This window comes from Sceloporus occidentalis, unplaced genomic scaffold (genome assembly GCF_023333645.1).
Source record: "Sceloporus occidentalis isolate IW3139 unplaced genomic scaffold, rSceOcc1.0.p SCAF_63, whole genome shotgun sequence".
NCBI classification, from domain to species: domain Eukaryota; kingdom Metazoa; phylum Chordata; class Lepidosauria; order Squamata; family Phrynosomatidae; genus Sceloporus; species Sceloporus occidentalis.
In genome coordinates, this window is record NW_028317043.1 from 3720885 (window position 1) to 3735517 (window position 14633).

Sequence of the window (14633 nt, forward strand, 5' to 3'; positions counted from 1 at the left end):
GAGCTACTCTTGGAAAACCAAAATCTAACATGGCAGTTGCAAGGGAAATATGTTTATTCTCACAGGATTTCTATTGTGAATGGGCTGGCGCGGTGAGCAGAAGCCGCCTTCCTGAAATAGATTCCCATTTTTAGCTTCTTTCAGCTCCCTTCTCGTTTTAATAATCAGTACATTGTTTGTTTTATCTGAGTTTTCAGTTTCCAAGCACTGCAAGGTTATAAAGAAAGGCTATAGAATGTCAAAATGTATAGTTTGGAGGAGAGGGGCTCTCTATGATCAAAACACATAGATGCCTACAAGATGGAAAAGGATACGTCAAAATGTTAGAACAAGTGGCCATAATCTAGAACCAATGGGTCAGAGGCCTGTACCTAATGTATGGAAGTTGGTCGTGATATAAATACTTGGCTTCTAAGCCTCTTGACTGTTAAACTTTTTGGGCCAGAATGTTGACAGCAGGGCTACCATCGTGAACCCTATGCTTTCCTGCAGGGGTGCGCTGTAGCGGGTGCCATGAGGCTTCCATCGGGGTTCCTTGTTTGGTTTGTCGCTTCTGTAATATAAACTATAGAGTTGTACCAAGTTAGCCATAGAAAGAGAGGTACATTTGGTGAAGGTGGTACCTTTATTGGCTAACTGACTCTGGTCTATGCGTAAGATTGATTGTGGGAATATAAACTAATAAGCAGTTGAATTTTTCTCCCGTTTTCTCGGTGTTGGTCGCCTACATAATGGAGCTTGGACTGCCGGAAACGTTACTTTCCCTCTCTGTTAAAGTAATGGTTAAAATCAATGAACAGAAGTGAAAAGTTGCGTTCGTGCCAAGAATGAAAGCAAGAGGAAATTCCGGTTGCTGGTTTGCATTGGAAGAGAAGTCAATTAAACAGCTTAAAACATAATTATGGTGTCATGGGCCAGTGAGGTGGAACTAACTAATGACATCAATATGGCTAGTTGAGTGGATTGGAGTCATTAAATACAGTTTAGTGTCCCTGACACCCACGCTATAAAATAATGCACATCGCATTACTCTGAGTACTTTAATATGTATTCTTGCAAAAAGCAGATATAATTAAATGAAAGCACTTTTCAAGTATCAAATAGGAAACCTCTATTTTAAGATACCCCAGAGAAGTTTACAGCATTAAAGGGGAAGTCTCGTGGCAAAAGTACTCTTCTCCATGAGCATTAACCCCAATGCTATATACATTAATGTAGTTTATTATTTGCGAAAACCTGGTATCATATAATTTTGTTCCAATAAACTCTATCTGCAGACCTGGAGGCTGCCATTATTGTCAATAGTGTGATATTTTGGATGACTTTCCTTCTCAAACACCACACTGAGCCGATGCTTTATGGCAATGCTAATGAAGTCCTTATCATACAGGCAGTCTGATAAGGAGTCACGGTGCTAGTAGACTGGGCTAAAATAACAGACCTACAACACGTACACATGGTTAATATGCAGCTGCCTGAAAACATTAGCGTATGGGAGAAAAATGGGCACAATTTATTGATTGATTTATTTTACTGCAGACTGTGGACATCCATAAAGAAAAAGTTGCTCGCAGAGAGATTGGCGTCTTGACAACAAACAAAAACACCGCACGAAGTCACAAAATTATTGCTCCTGCGAACATGGAGCGCCCTGTCCGCTACATTCGGAAACCCATTGACTACACGGTGCTGGATGATGTAGGACACGGGGTTAAGGTAAGGACTATGTGTGTGAAAATTCTCTGACATGGCTCATGATCTTAAACCCCTGCGTGTTGTATTCTTGACCTATTTTTAAACTAAGATTAACAATAATAAGATGCAGTTTCAGTCAGTCCTGGTGGAGCTAGAACTTCTAACCTTCTCATGCATGAGTCTGGAATCACCAGCTTTGTCCTCGGGGCTGGAACTGGGCACTAAACTCATAAATGTGACCTTATACCAGTAAGCGCATGCTGGCTTCTACATCATTCCATGCAGGAGCGTAACGAGGAGGTTACAGGAAGGAGATATGGCTGCTTCCTATTAAAATAACCTCTCACGCCATCATATGCACTTTCATGACAGCGGCGTAAACCCCCTCCCCTCCTAATGCCTGTAAGGTGTCAGAAGATTGCGCCCCCCCCCACATGATAGTTCCAGGGGGATCTGAGACCCCCCCACCTCCAGCACGCATGTGCATAAATTTTCATTTCTGGGTATACGGCTTGTAAAGGTAAGCATGTTTCTTCTCTTCTTTCATCAAAGCTACGCATAGTAAAGTACTCACATATGCATTCTCCGTTAGTGTGGCCGCACTGGTGTGTCCCTTTTAATCCTTTTATCCAAATGGATAATTTACGCGGCTTAGAAGAATTCCATCCCCAGATAATGGCATGTACTGGATCACTGGTAGCATCGCAGCACACGGTGCCTCAGCCCTATCAGGCTGCTGATTCTCCGACACTCATGAGGATACGCTTATGTTCTAACCAGAGATCTCCGGGGATAATGTGATTTATCTTCTTATGTTAAATTAGGTCCGTGATGGGTGATCTTTCTTAATCGGAGTTAAAATGTTTGCGGACTCTTCGGATTTACATATTCCTCTTGTTTAGCTCACGATCTTAAACCCCTGCTGCATGTTATATTCTTGACGTGATTTTCAAGGAAGATTAACACAAATAAGATGGAAATGCAGTTCAAGCCAGTCACATTTAATTAAGTTCTGGTCTGATTTGACTTAAAGTGCTTGTTGATTTGGTTCCCTGCTGTGGCACTGGGCATTGAGTGATAAGCGTCAATGTTTCACGCCTACAAAAATCACAAGTAACGGTGAATATAAATGACGGCAAACATTGCTGAAATAAATATAATATACACACGCACTACTACTTAAAAGTTTTTGGGGTCACTTAGCTGTTTTCATGGAAAACAAGGACATTTCTGGTTGTGACATAATTTAAAAAGTTTTTTTCTAACGATCAATTAGCCTTTTAAACTTAAACTTGGATCATTGGAACACAGGAGTGATGGGAGTGATAAAGGGCCATTGGAACACAGGAGTGATGGGAGTGATAAAGGGCCTCTGTATGCCTATGGTCTTCGCTGGATTCTATGAATGAACCAAGTTTGCTGCCCCCCCCCCCCCAAAAAAAACCAATGGAATTTCTAAATGACCCCAAACATTTGAACGGTAGCGTGTGTATATGTATTATATGAAATACATTATTGTCACACAGTATAATTGAGCTTTTATCCCCCTTTTAAAAGTGTTCCTCTGGCCATTTAAAAAAAAAATTGCATTTCTGTGTTAAAGATGTTCTCTCTTCTATATACTTCCAGTCAGTGACTTGCAATATAATCAAGAATGTTTTTTGCCCATTTCCACCCCTCTGAAAAATAAAGCTTAGCTTCCTAACAAGCATGTGCCAATAAACATGTCAAACTAAACACGTTTCCGTTTGTAAAGGTGCAGCTACATGTAAGAGCTCTGCATGGCGTGTTTGAACGCATGGATCCCGTGTCCCAATTAATGCTGTTTGTATGTTCTTTGTCATCTTCTGGTGAATAGAAATGAGTCATTCCCAGCGTTCGATCCATTAGTTCTAAGAAAAGCTTTTGTATAGAAGGTCCACCTACACTAAATAAAACAATATCTCCTAGCAACCCTCAACTCCGTGCTACGTTTTTAGATGTCAAGGTATTTTCTTTGTGGCATCTTGGTTCCACGAATGTGGGGAAGTTAATGGGCTTTACCTTCTCCTTTCTCCTACGCTTTCACTCCTACATGGATTTATTTTGGTCGAATCACAGAAGAGCGTCACTCATTCTTCTCTCCTCTCCCCATTTTCATGCAAATAATCCCCCTCATTCCTTTACTCAATCTACAGCAAAATTGTTATAATGGATGGGGAAGTTATTTGAACCCCTAACCCCATTTTTTTTTTTTTTTTTTTTGGTGTAAGACATTGAAAAGGGTGGGTATTATTTACCCCATGCCACCTAAAGGTTCCAAATATCTTCTTTGACAACCCACCACAGCCATATCCTGGACTGTTTTATATGACATCTAGTAAGAACAAGCCACCAAAACTTATTTTTTCAAGGCTGTAATGTTTTTTAAGAATTTCTGGTTGAAAAATCTGTCCCTCGCGCAAGTAGCATGTTCATAAAACTGTAATCCAGAATGTTTAGAAATATGCTGTTATCTCATAAAATAAATATTCTCCCCTGGATTTAAAGCCGAGGCTTGTTTGAAAGGAAACCAAGGTCCAGTATAGTACAATACATGTTTACTTTTCATTAATATATTAAAGAAATTCAGATGAATATGAGACTAGATGACTAGATGAGAGCAGATAATCCTAAATAGTTTGGCTGAGGCTTCAAGCCCTTTTGGGAGCCTCTAAACTTTTTGCCTACTTCTGCCACTACGGAGATGAAGTCTCTTCTTTTGCTTATTGCGCCTGGAGACATACCTCAAAGACAAAGCCCATGGAGGCCAAAACATATATCTAGAATGGTTGGTTCCATTGATTAAAAGGAAATTTTCTGGTTGGAGTAGTCTGACCGTTTGGCCCAAGAGCAAAATGATGAGGCTCTCAAGCAGAAGCTTACCGTGGGACAAGCTGTTTGCTTTCTTGGCTCATTCTCATACTAATTCTATTTTTTTAGGAATTAGAAGAATACATATTTTCAAGATTATACTTATAGTATATACTTTATATTATATTTTCACTTTCCTCTGGAAACTCCTTGCTTCGATGCCTCTAAATGCCATGATGTTGTGTTATGACGACATGAATCTAAACGGAAGAACAGCACTTTTAGACAATGCTGTGAATGTCATAAAAATGTCACATTTAGTGTATATATACAGTAAATGAGCTTTTGGACAAAAGGTACTTTATTTTTAAACCCACCTTTATACATATAGTGCGGTTTTTTTTTTTGAGCTAAACAGAAAAATGCACGTAGATTGATTTTTAACGCGCTTCAAAATGTGTGTTATTAGAAGGTGGTTTTTGTGGAAAGTAGCTGTGTTCTGCACAAGAGATAATTTTGTCATGTTCCTCTTTTTAGAATCTAGTTAGAAAAACTGTAAAAACACCCCAGGGGACTTAGACATTTCCACTTTAGGTTCTCGGATTTTCCTTTATTCTAGTACCTTGAGTTATACAGGGTCAGCTATGGTTTTCTTGCTGGAGAAATTAGGCAGTGTTGGAGTCATTACCTGCCTGTCGGCCCTCATCCCCTCAACGTGGTGTTAAGGGGGGACGTGGGCGAGAAAAAAGTTTAAAGGGGGGGGAAAACAGCCCGGAGGCTTATTCGCCTCTCTCCCCGCAGGCCCCAGAGCAACTACCAACTTAACACCAAACCTATTCACCCCACCTCTCCCAAATTTTATTAGTAGTTTTAAAAATACCTAAGGAGGCTTTGGTAAGCCACTGGGCTGCTCAAACTGTGGAGAAGGTGAAAAATAAAATAAAATAAAACAAACCCTCAATTTAGCCAAAAAAAGGGAAAACTTTCAAATGTGAAAAAAGAACCCCAAAAAGGTAATGTGTTAACTCCGACAGCTATCTATTAAACAAGACAGAACTGATTAATTTTATATTTAATCATGCCTGATTTTTTTTTTTTTAGTGTCATTCTGATTTTCATGTTATCTTGTATGTTGATAGCTCAGGGGTGATCACGCCATTCCCCATGTTCTTACAAGTACCAACCACCCCCTATCTACCTGATAGCTAGATGACCTATTCTTACTTCTCAGGCCCTGTTTAATCTCCTCCTTTTATTGGTATTTTTCTCCTCTTCTCTGATGTCCTTTAGCAGTCACTTTTTATATATTTATCTTTATTCATTGACTAGTTAATAAATACTCTGCTTTTCTGCCATCGATTGACAATATTCCCTTCCTCCTCTTCATGGATTTTATTCCCAACACAGTAAACTTTGACTTTGTTCCCTACCAAGAATATAATTTGTGACTATGTGAGCAAATAAATGGCCAGCTGACATTTTCACGTAACTTCACAGTAATGCCGGTGAACATCTGTTTTGTGTCGAAATTCCTCTAACTAGAAGACAGATGGCATTTACTGAGTGAGCTCTCATTCCCATGATAGAGATGACCTTCTGGTCAGTGGTGTTGTTTTTCTCATCATTCTCAACAGTGATGGCCAAATCACAGATCTCTTTATAATATACAGTGATGGCTCTGTTGTCCCAAAAAGACTGTGTCCCCAGTAGGTCGCATTGCAAAATACACCGTCCCTCTTCTTTTAAGTTGCAATGGAAGCACAAGAAACTGTGCAAAGGCAGTTCATAAAAGTTACGGCACGGAACTTTGGTTAATTTGGTCTGAGCACAGTGTTGAGAAAAGGGGGGCGATTTACCTATTTCAAGTTTGTTGGAATGGAGTGAGTTAGCCATTAAGCATGTAGAAATTATGGCAAAGCAATCTGTTTCGCACCCTCAACCATCCGTTTGGTCAAGGAGATGTACTTGATATTGGCCTTCATAACCTTTACTTTCCCATCTTTTGATCCTTGGGCTCCTCTGCTCTCCTATGTTTGCGTGAGGTGATAATGTTCCATCATGTGTTATGACGTTTACAAAGGGCATAGAGACAGTAATAGTGAGGTGTTGAGAGAATGTGCTGTTGGCTGTTCTTAACACGTCTTGGTTTGTTGCCGGCGGCTTAAAACATGCATGATCTTTGTCATGACGGTTGACCTCTTGGTCCATCGACAGCAGTGCATCAGACAGCCCTTCAGGTATAAGGAGAGAATCAAATAATCAAACTGTTTTATCCAAGCTACGTGACCACTTCTTTTTTAAAAACATTAATGGCGTGTAAACTTTTCTATTGTTATTGCCCCAATGGTTTCAAAATTATATAGTGGCTGCCACGAGGGCAATTGGTTCCAGGACAGCAAAGGCATCATTCTAAAAACCTGTTTCAAAAAGACAAGATTTTAAAAACCTCATGACCTGGGAAAAAAAGAGGGCCAAGCTGACACGTGTAAAGGCCAAGTCTCTGATTTTTTTTTGGGCACCAAGGAGGCCCAGATTGTGTCAGGTTTCTGTATTAGAATCTTCAAGTCTTTGTTGAAACTTAAATACTCTTAAAGAACTTAAGGGTGGGCCATCATCAGATCTTTATGCAGATGCTTTCATCATTGTCCGATTATATAAGCGGTTTACCGTGTTGCATGTAATTTGTAAGTACATGGCTGTTCTCTTTTATCTTGTAATATTCACGGGGTTCGCTATAGGAAGACCATACCATCTGTTTCAGTGTTTGATCTCTCATATATGTTGTGACGATCGATTAATTTTTACCTGTTTTTGTTTTTCCTTATTGCCATCATTAAGTGGCTAAAAGCCAAGGTAAGAGAAGTTATGTTTCACATTTGATCCCTAATGTTATTTTAACCCAGGCTGCAGCGTTAACCGACCTGTTAAATCTTACGCCTCTTTCCTTCTGTCTTTTCTTCTGGATACATAAAGCTTTGTTTCTTTGTTCAGTAGTTTAGTCCATTGTGATGTGTCAGTATATTATCAATGTATTGGCATCATGATAACCAAACCATACCTTTGTCTAACATACCTGTAGTGCTTACCTTATTTATCGAGGCTTTTTTATGGAAGGCTTCCCAGACAAGTTGGATGTTTTAGATCGAAAAAGGGTGTTCTCGGACACCTCCATGTAAATTTTTGTGTTCATCGTATGAAGCCCATTGGAGTAAAATTGCATTGGGTTCACAAATATTTCTATTTTCACTATAAACTCTGTTTAGTAGGTTAATCACCATTTTTGTCCACGCTGGGCTCATATGAACCATATAGAAATCTCCCCGGGCCTGTTGGATCCATTTATCTATGTCTGTCTCTAACGATATCTTTTCTTCAACTGATTACTTTTTTTAAATCCTATAAGCTAAATTTTTTAATATGTTATAGGCTGCAAATGCGGATATTTTTTGTATTGATAGGCAAGATGCCAATGAGCTTTGCTTATCTTCCAAGCACAATTCAGAACCACAACTAAAAATCAGTTCCAAAGTTGAAGCAACGTGACCTCTGGAGCTTCATTGTAGATATTTTTATCACATACTAAATATAGACCCTTGTGAGTTCTTAAAATTATCCTTTTTTTCTGGCCTTGATCCCAGGCTTGGACATACCTTTTTATTTATTTGAACCTTTGAGGGCTCTGAGATGATCAGGTAAAGTCTTCAATATATGGCATGTCTCATGAAAACAAAGACCATATTGGCAGACAAATGTCTTCCACTGTGATCTGCTCCTCATGCCGTGTCTGGGAATCCTGACATTTTATAGTATTTTATTTCTCATCTATTAATATTGAATGTTGAAAGAGCAAACAGTGTGGCACTTATATTAATTTTATATCTCTGTTTCTTCAGCATGGAGGGAATCAAGCTGCAAGAACTGGTACATTGACCAGGACAAATCCACCGACACAAAAGCCGCCAAGTCCGCCTATGCCTGGCCGGGGAACTCTGGGGTAAGGAGGGATGTGGCGTTAACACCGTGCATTGTAGCATACCGTGTGCTGGGAGAAAGGGGTACACTTCTAGCAAGTTTCTGTGCACACCTATTTGGTCTTATTGAGCTTTTTTTATTTTTTATTTTATTTCTTTATTTATTTATTTTTTATTAAGGCGAAACACGCCATACAAAACCCTGGAGCCTGTGAAGCCCCCCACTGTTCCGAACGATTATATGACCAGTCCTGCCCGACTCGGAAGCCAGCACAGTCCTGGAAGAACAGCGTCACTGACTCAGAGACCAAGAACGCACAGGTTAGCGACACTAATACATGTATACCTCGCCACATTACAGTACAGGCCCTACAAATATCTCATTTCTCTGGTTCTTTCTGGCAGTGGCAGCAGCGGCGGCAGCGGTAGTCGGGAAAATAGTGGAAGCAGCAGCATTGGCATTCCCATAGCTGTTCCAACCCCTTCTCCACCAACTATTGGCCAAGGTGCGTCTTTGTGTTTCGGCCTTCATTTTTCTTTTCTTTTTCATATATTGTGTAAGCTTTTTTTTGTGAAGCTCGTTCTAGATGTACACCAGGTTTCTTAACCAAGGAATGCAATCAACCAGGCGCTATTTTTTCCATGAAATTTGTGGATTATATGAAATCCACTTTGGGTAGTTCTTTTCTTGTCTTGGTGTTGGACAGTTTCATATATACAGAGAATATTAAACAGCAGGGTAGCAGCCTTTGCCTAACTTATTAGACATTTTGACAAATGAGAATTGTTATTTACTACAGGCAAGCGGTGAACCGTAAAGAGACTGAAAACGAAAAACAATTTCTGTTTTTACTTTGCTTCTCCTGTTAATTCTTATGCTGGGGAAAATAAGGATGCATCTAATGTGGTTGGGAGGGTGTGTGTAGGGCATAAAATGTATGTGTATGAATTAGACGGTCTAATTGATCATAGAGTATGCACGCGACCACAAAGAGCTTTTGACAGCTCTCGAGAAAAGAAAATCGATGTTTTCTTTTATTCAGAATTTCGAGTAAACTAATTACATCCATTTATATGACTAAAGGACCCTAATGTATTGGATGTAATAATGTGTGTTCCGTTTTATTCGTACGCTGCCTGACCGTATACATTATTTCACTACTAAAAATCCTCCAGGTTTCCCTGGTGGTCCCCCACCTCCGCCACCACCTCCGCTTCCAGGTGAGACTTCAGTAACGTAGACTACGGATATCTTCCTGCATTCATTTTATTGGGCTTTAAATGGGCACAAATCATTTTAGATACACTTTCCTGGTGTTCTGGATCAATAAGTTTTACTCTCATCTAATCCTTTTTTTCTTCTAATCAGTCAATTTGTGAAGTGTAGAGGTAGCCATTGGATAGCTTCTTCCGCTGTTTCTGAGCTAAAGCTCTAATGATCCTCAGCGTTTGGTTCTAGACCTTGAGAATAGTCGAAGATTCAGCAAAGCTTCCAGTTCGCTACTCTGATTGTGTAAAAGTCTTTTCAAGTGAACACACAAAAAATAATTGGTTGTTAGAGCTTTTAAGGGCCCAATGTTCCCTTTTTGTGTCTTTCCTTATCACTTAGTCGGGTCCATGGAAAGGCTTCCTTATATTTCAGTATAATCTGAATCTGTAATTGCTGTTCTTTGCCATAGGGCTTGGCGCAGGCATTCTGCACATTCCATCAAATTGTCAAATTGTTACATTATTCAGCCTCTTAAAGCATTTTTGCTTCTGCCGAGAAGATTAGGAACTCCGGCCAACAAAGGAAACTGTTAATAATTTTTTTGCGTGTTCGCTTCACTTAAAAGGCTTTGCCAGGTCTTGCAGACTTTCCCTACTATCCATGTTTGTAGATCTCACATCATTAATTTATGATGAATTGTTACAATATTTATCACAAGTTTCATGTGGTATACTAAATTCATGCATTTCTCTGTGATGGCTGCATCGTATCGGATCAGTTGTTTTACAGAATAATTTTCTTGCTATGAAGCAGCTATATTATGTGTGTGTGTATGTATGTGTGTGTGTGTGTGTATGTATATATGTGTGTGTGTGCGTATATATATATATATTGTATATGTGTGTGTGCGTGTGTATATATATGTGTGCGTGTGTGTGTGCGTGTGTGTGTGTGTGTGTGTGTGTGTGTACATATATATATTGTATATGTGTGTGTGTGTGTGTGTGTGTATATATATATAAAACATTTTTCTTATTACATCAGACATTTCAACATAAACATGGCTGATAGGAAGAATGCGAGATCACACTTATTAAATGATGTCATTAATGAACATGAATCTGAAAGATAATGTTAACCCCTAACTTTCCTAATGAACTGGTGATGGTTATTGGTTTGTATAATTTTTTTATTTGTACAAGAAACAACAATTTTGTAGAAATGCCACTAACCAGAGTGGTCGTGATGGACAATTAACGCAACTGAGCTTGGGAATCAGATCACATAGGACAACCCGAGGATTACAAATTATTGTTGTGTTCTGAAGTCCTTGGATTTATTTATTATACCATTCTAACGCTCTAATTGTGCATTATCAGACCACAAAAATCCCACAGGTTATATAACCTGCACGATCGTCCAAGAACTAAGCTTCTGTTCTACTGGGAAACGTACCATGGCTCTGCTGCTGGTACTTGGTCTCCATAGATGTTACTAGGCGTAGTTGATAGTATTCATTGGTTCCATTCTCACCCCCTGCTTTGTGTCTCCGGGAAGACTATAATTAATTGCACTGTACACTTCCCCTTTGGCTGCTTGCTTCCAGGGGGCAGTGGGTCTCTTCCTGGATCCCAGTTTGGGTCAATGACCAGACAGATCTCTCGGCACAACTCTACCACTTCCACAACTTCTTCTGGCGGATACAGGCGGACCCCCTCTGTGACCTCTCAGTTCTCCGGCCAGCCACATATCAACGGCGGGCCGCTTTACTCCCAAAACTCAAGTAAGATTTTGCCTATTCTCACAACGGCATTGCTTTTAAATGTCTTCCCCGTCCCAAACCCCATCTTTTGCTTTTATCTCCACCGATTCCCCCCTGAGAAATTAAGACGTTTCTTTATTGTTGTAAAGACAGAGGCCCTCAACAAAAAGCCATATTTAAAACTCATGTCTACTAGTTGTGACAACTATTAGCCAAAAGGGTTAATAAATATAATCTGCTTCTAATGAAATGTCTTGAATTTTTTTCCTGTTACCCCAGCCATGTAGAAGATGTTGATGCTGGGTATAATGGCCACTACTTTATCTCAGTACAAGCCAATTTATGGCATTTAAATAAATCCGTGTAAAAATATTTAATTTGTGTGAAAGCCTCCCCTTACTAAAATGAATGAAAGCGAAGAAATCTGAAAGCTACACTTTAAAAATGTACGATTGCTTTCGGATGTTTGCGTATTTATTTTCTTTATTATTTTATTCTCTGACCACTTTGTTACCCCGCGATTACAAATCCTTTGCAATGTTTGTCTGTGTTTTGTGTCGGCCAAAACGTTTTATTTGTTGATGTGATGTTTTTTTCTTTTGCTAAGTACTTTTTTTAAATGAATAATTTATTAATAATCCTCAGCACGTAATTATGCAAGAAGCCCTCAGAAATCCTTTGCAGTCTTGTATCTCTTACTTCTAGAGCAGGTGTTGGATAGAAAAATCACAGGAACCCAGCTCGGAGGACCCTGACATATAAACCTCTGGTTCCAAAGCAGTTTTTAAAAACTTAATGGGGAAAATGGCTAGCGTCCTATCGGTCCAAGAAATGACAGAGTCTTTAGTTGAAGTTGAGGCCTATTATTGGGCCAACACAGAAAAACCTATACAATAGCTTTTAGAACCTCAAAGGTTTCTTCCATCTTGTTTTCTTGGCCTTCATGGAGAGCCAAGGGTCAGGTTGAGTACCGTCGTTCGAGGCGCAATGTCTTGTAAGCTGTAGAAGTTCCATGAGAGGGAATTAATGGAGTGTCTTTGACCGTCCTTCTGTAGTAAAGTTTAATATGCGATACACGTTCTTCCTCCAGATGTTGATCAACCCTAGAAATATCTGAAACGCAGCTAATGCGATGGGTACAAACCCTGTAAGAGAAACGGAACTAAAAATTAGAGTGCGTGAGGGGTGCTTGAGGACTTTCTTGCCATATTTGTGCGTTTTTTTTTTTTTTTATTGACAATCTCGTTGTAACTGCTTCTGGTCCTTGTAAACTGACCGCTGCTTGTTGTCTTTTCTCTTCACCGTTTCCCTCTCCAACGTGCCGCTTCCAGTTTCTATCGCTTCTCCCCCCTCCCCCAATGCCTCAATTGACTCCACAGATACCTCTCACAGGCTTCGTGGCCAGGGTGCAGGAAAACAGTAAGTTCTTCTACTCACCGCTGGAGGGAGCACCACGCCTCACTTTATATGCATGGCTGACAAAATGGCTGCCAAGAGGGCTCTTACTTTCAGGCTTGTTTCAGCTTGCTGTGGAACTATTATTTAGGTTTACTGAGGGCAGGAACGGGTGATGCAAGCGCATGGCACTTGTGTTTTGTGCAAAGTGTAAAGCAAATGCTTATGCATTTGGGATTTTAGAGAAGTAGCATTGAATTATCAGGGGAGCCATCACACCTTTTAACAGATAAAAAAAAAAAAAAAAAATCCTTTTTATGAAAAAAATACCTACAGCTTGTGCTTAATTTTATTTTAAGACTAATGAACCTTATAGAAGCTGCAAAACTAGCATTAGCCAGTCAATAACAATCAGCAATTTAATGGATGAGGAATTACTGAATTGGGGGGGTCAATCACGTGAATCCTGGTCTTTTATGATCGCATAAAGTGGGTTTTTAACGTGTGTATATTGTATATTTTAATCTGTCAGCACGGGTACACAGGATTATCTTTTATTTAACGTGTAAAATTTGGGAAAAGTGACAGATCCCCCGTTAAGAGGACAGATAAGATGGCTGCCATTTTTTTTTTTTTTATCGTGTACGCAGGCTTTAGGGCATGAGACGATGCTTGTCTGCAGCAGCCGATGCATGTTTTCTCTTAATGCATGTTTTATGTTTTGATATTTTGTTGCCACTCTTTAACCCCTTCACTCCTGAGGCCTTTCCTAGGCACCAGACGCTAAAAGTCTGTTGTCGCCTCTGGATTTCTTGCAAGACTTAATACCTGTGGCAATACCTTCCCGGTGTTTGCTGGTATCAAGTGGAATCCAAGGCTGTGGATGTGGAAGGGCTAAAATACTTTGTTGTTGGCACAGTGACACAGTTTCCATCCACTTTTTATTTTTCTTTTCCTTTAAGTTGCTGATAGTCCAACACCCCCTCCACCACCACCACCTGATGAGATACCAATGTTTGACGATTCACCTCCTCCTCCACCTCCACCCCCAGTTGACTATGAGGAAGAGGAGGCTGCTGTGGTGCAGTACAGTGACCCCTATGCAGATGGGGATCCGGTGTGGGCACCCACCTCCTACATTGAGAAAGGTGAGTGGTTACACGCGGTCTTATTCTTGTTACCAAATCAGTGCTGTATTTACATGGGTATGGCTGCCCTCAATGCCGAGAGCTCCTTAACCGGTGGTCTTTCAGGGAAACAAATAGGTCTGTTGCATTGGCCGATGGGCTACGCATGTGGAAGTTACATGGAGCACTAAGTAATTATGTCATAAACTGGTGCCTGCCATCTAGCTACCGGAGAACACCCATTTTTGAACATATTGCTACCAATGCCTCTGCTGGACCACCTGGGACATCTACAAGAAAAAAATGGCTGGTAAGGGGCAGCACCCCTGCAATACTAAGAACACGGGGCCCTCGAATGACATTTCTATCGCTAGTCTGTGTTGGTTAGTAGTACAGTGGTTTAAATGTTCAACACGTGTTCAAACTGCCGTGAACCTAACCATATTCTCCTCTTGAATCTTTTAGTTGTTGCCATTTACGATTATGCAAAGGACAAAGATGATGAGCTGTCTTTCATGGAGGGGTCGATCATTTACGTCATTAAGAAGAACGACGACGGCTGGTATGAGGGAGTTTCCAACGGTGTAACCGGGCTTTTCCCTGGAAATTACGTCGAAAGCATCATGCACTATGCGGATTAA

At 40.2% G+C, this 14633-nt stretch overlaps 1 pseudogene; it reads left to right on the forward strand.

Moving 5' to 3' along the window:
• The window catches only part of LOC149287202 (abl interactor 1-like), a 32317-nt pseudogene extending 17684 nt beyond the window's left edge, over nucleotides 1-14633 (forward strand).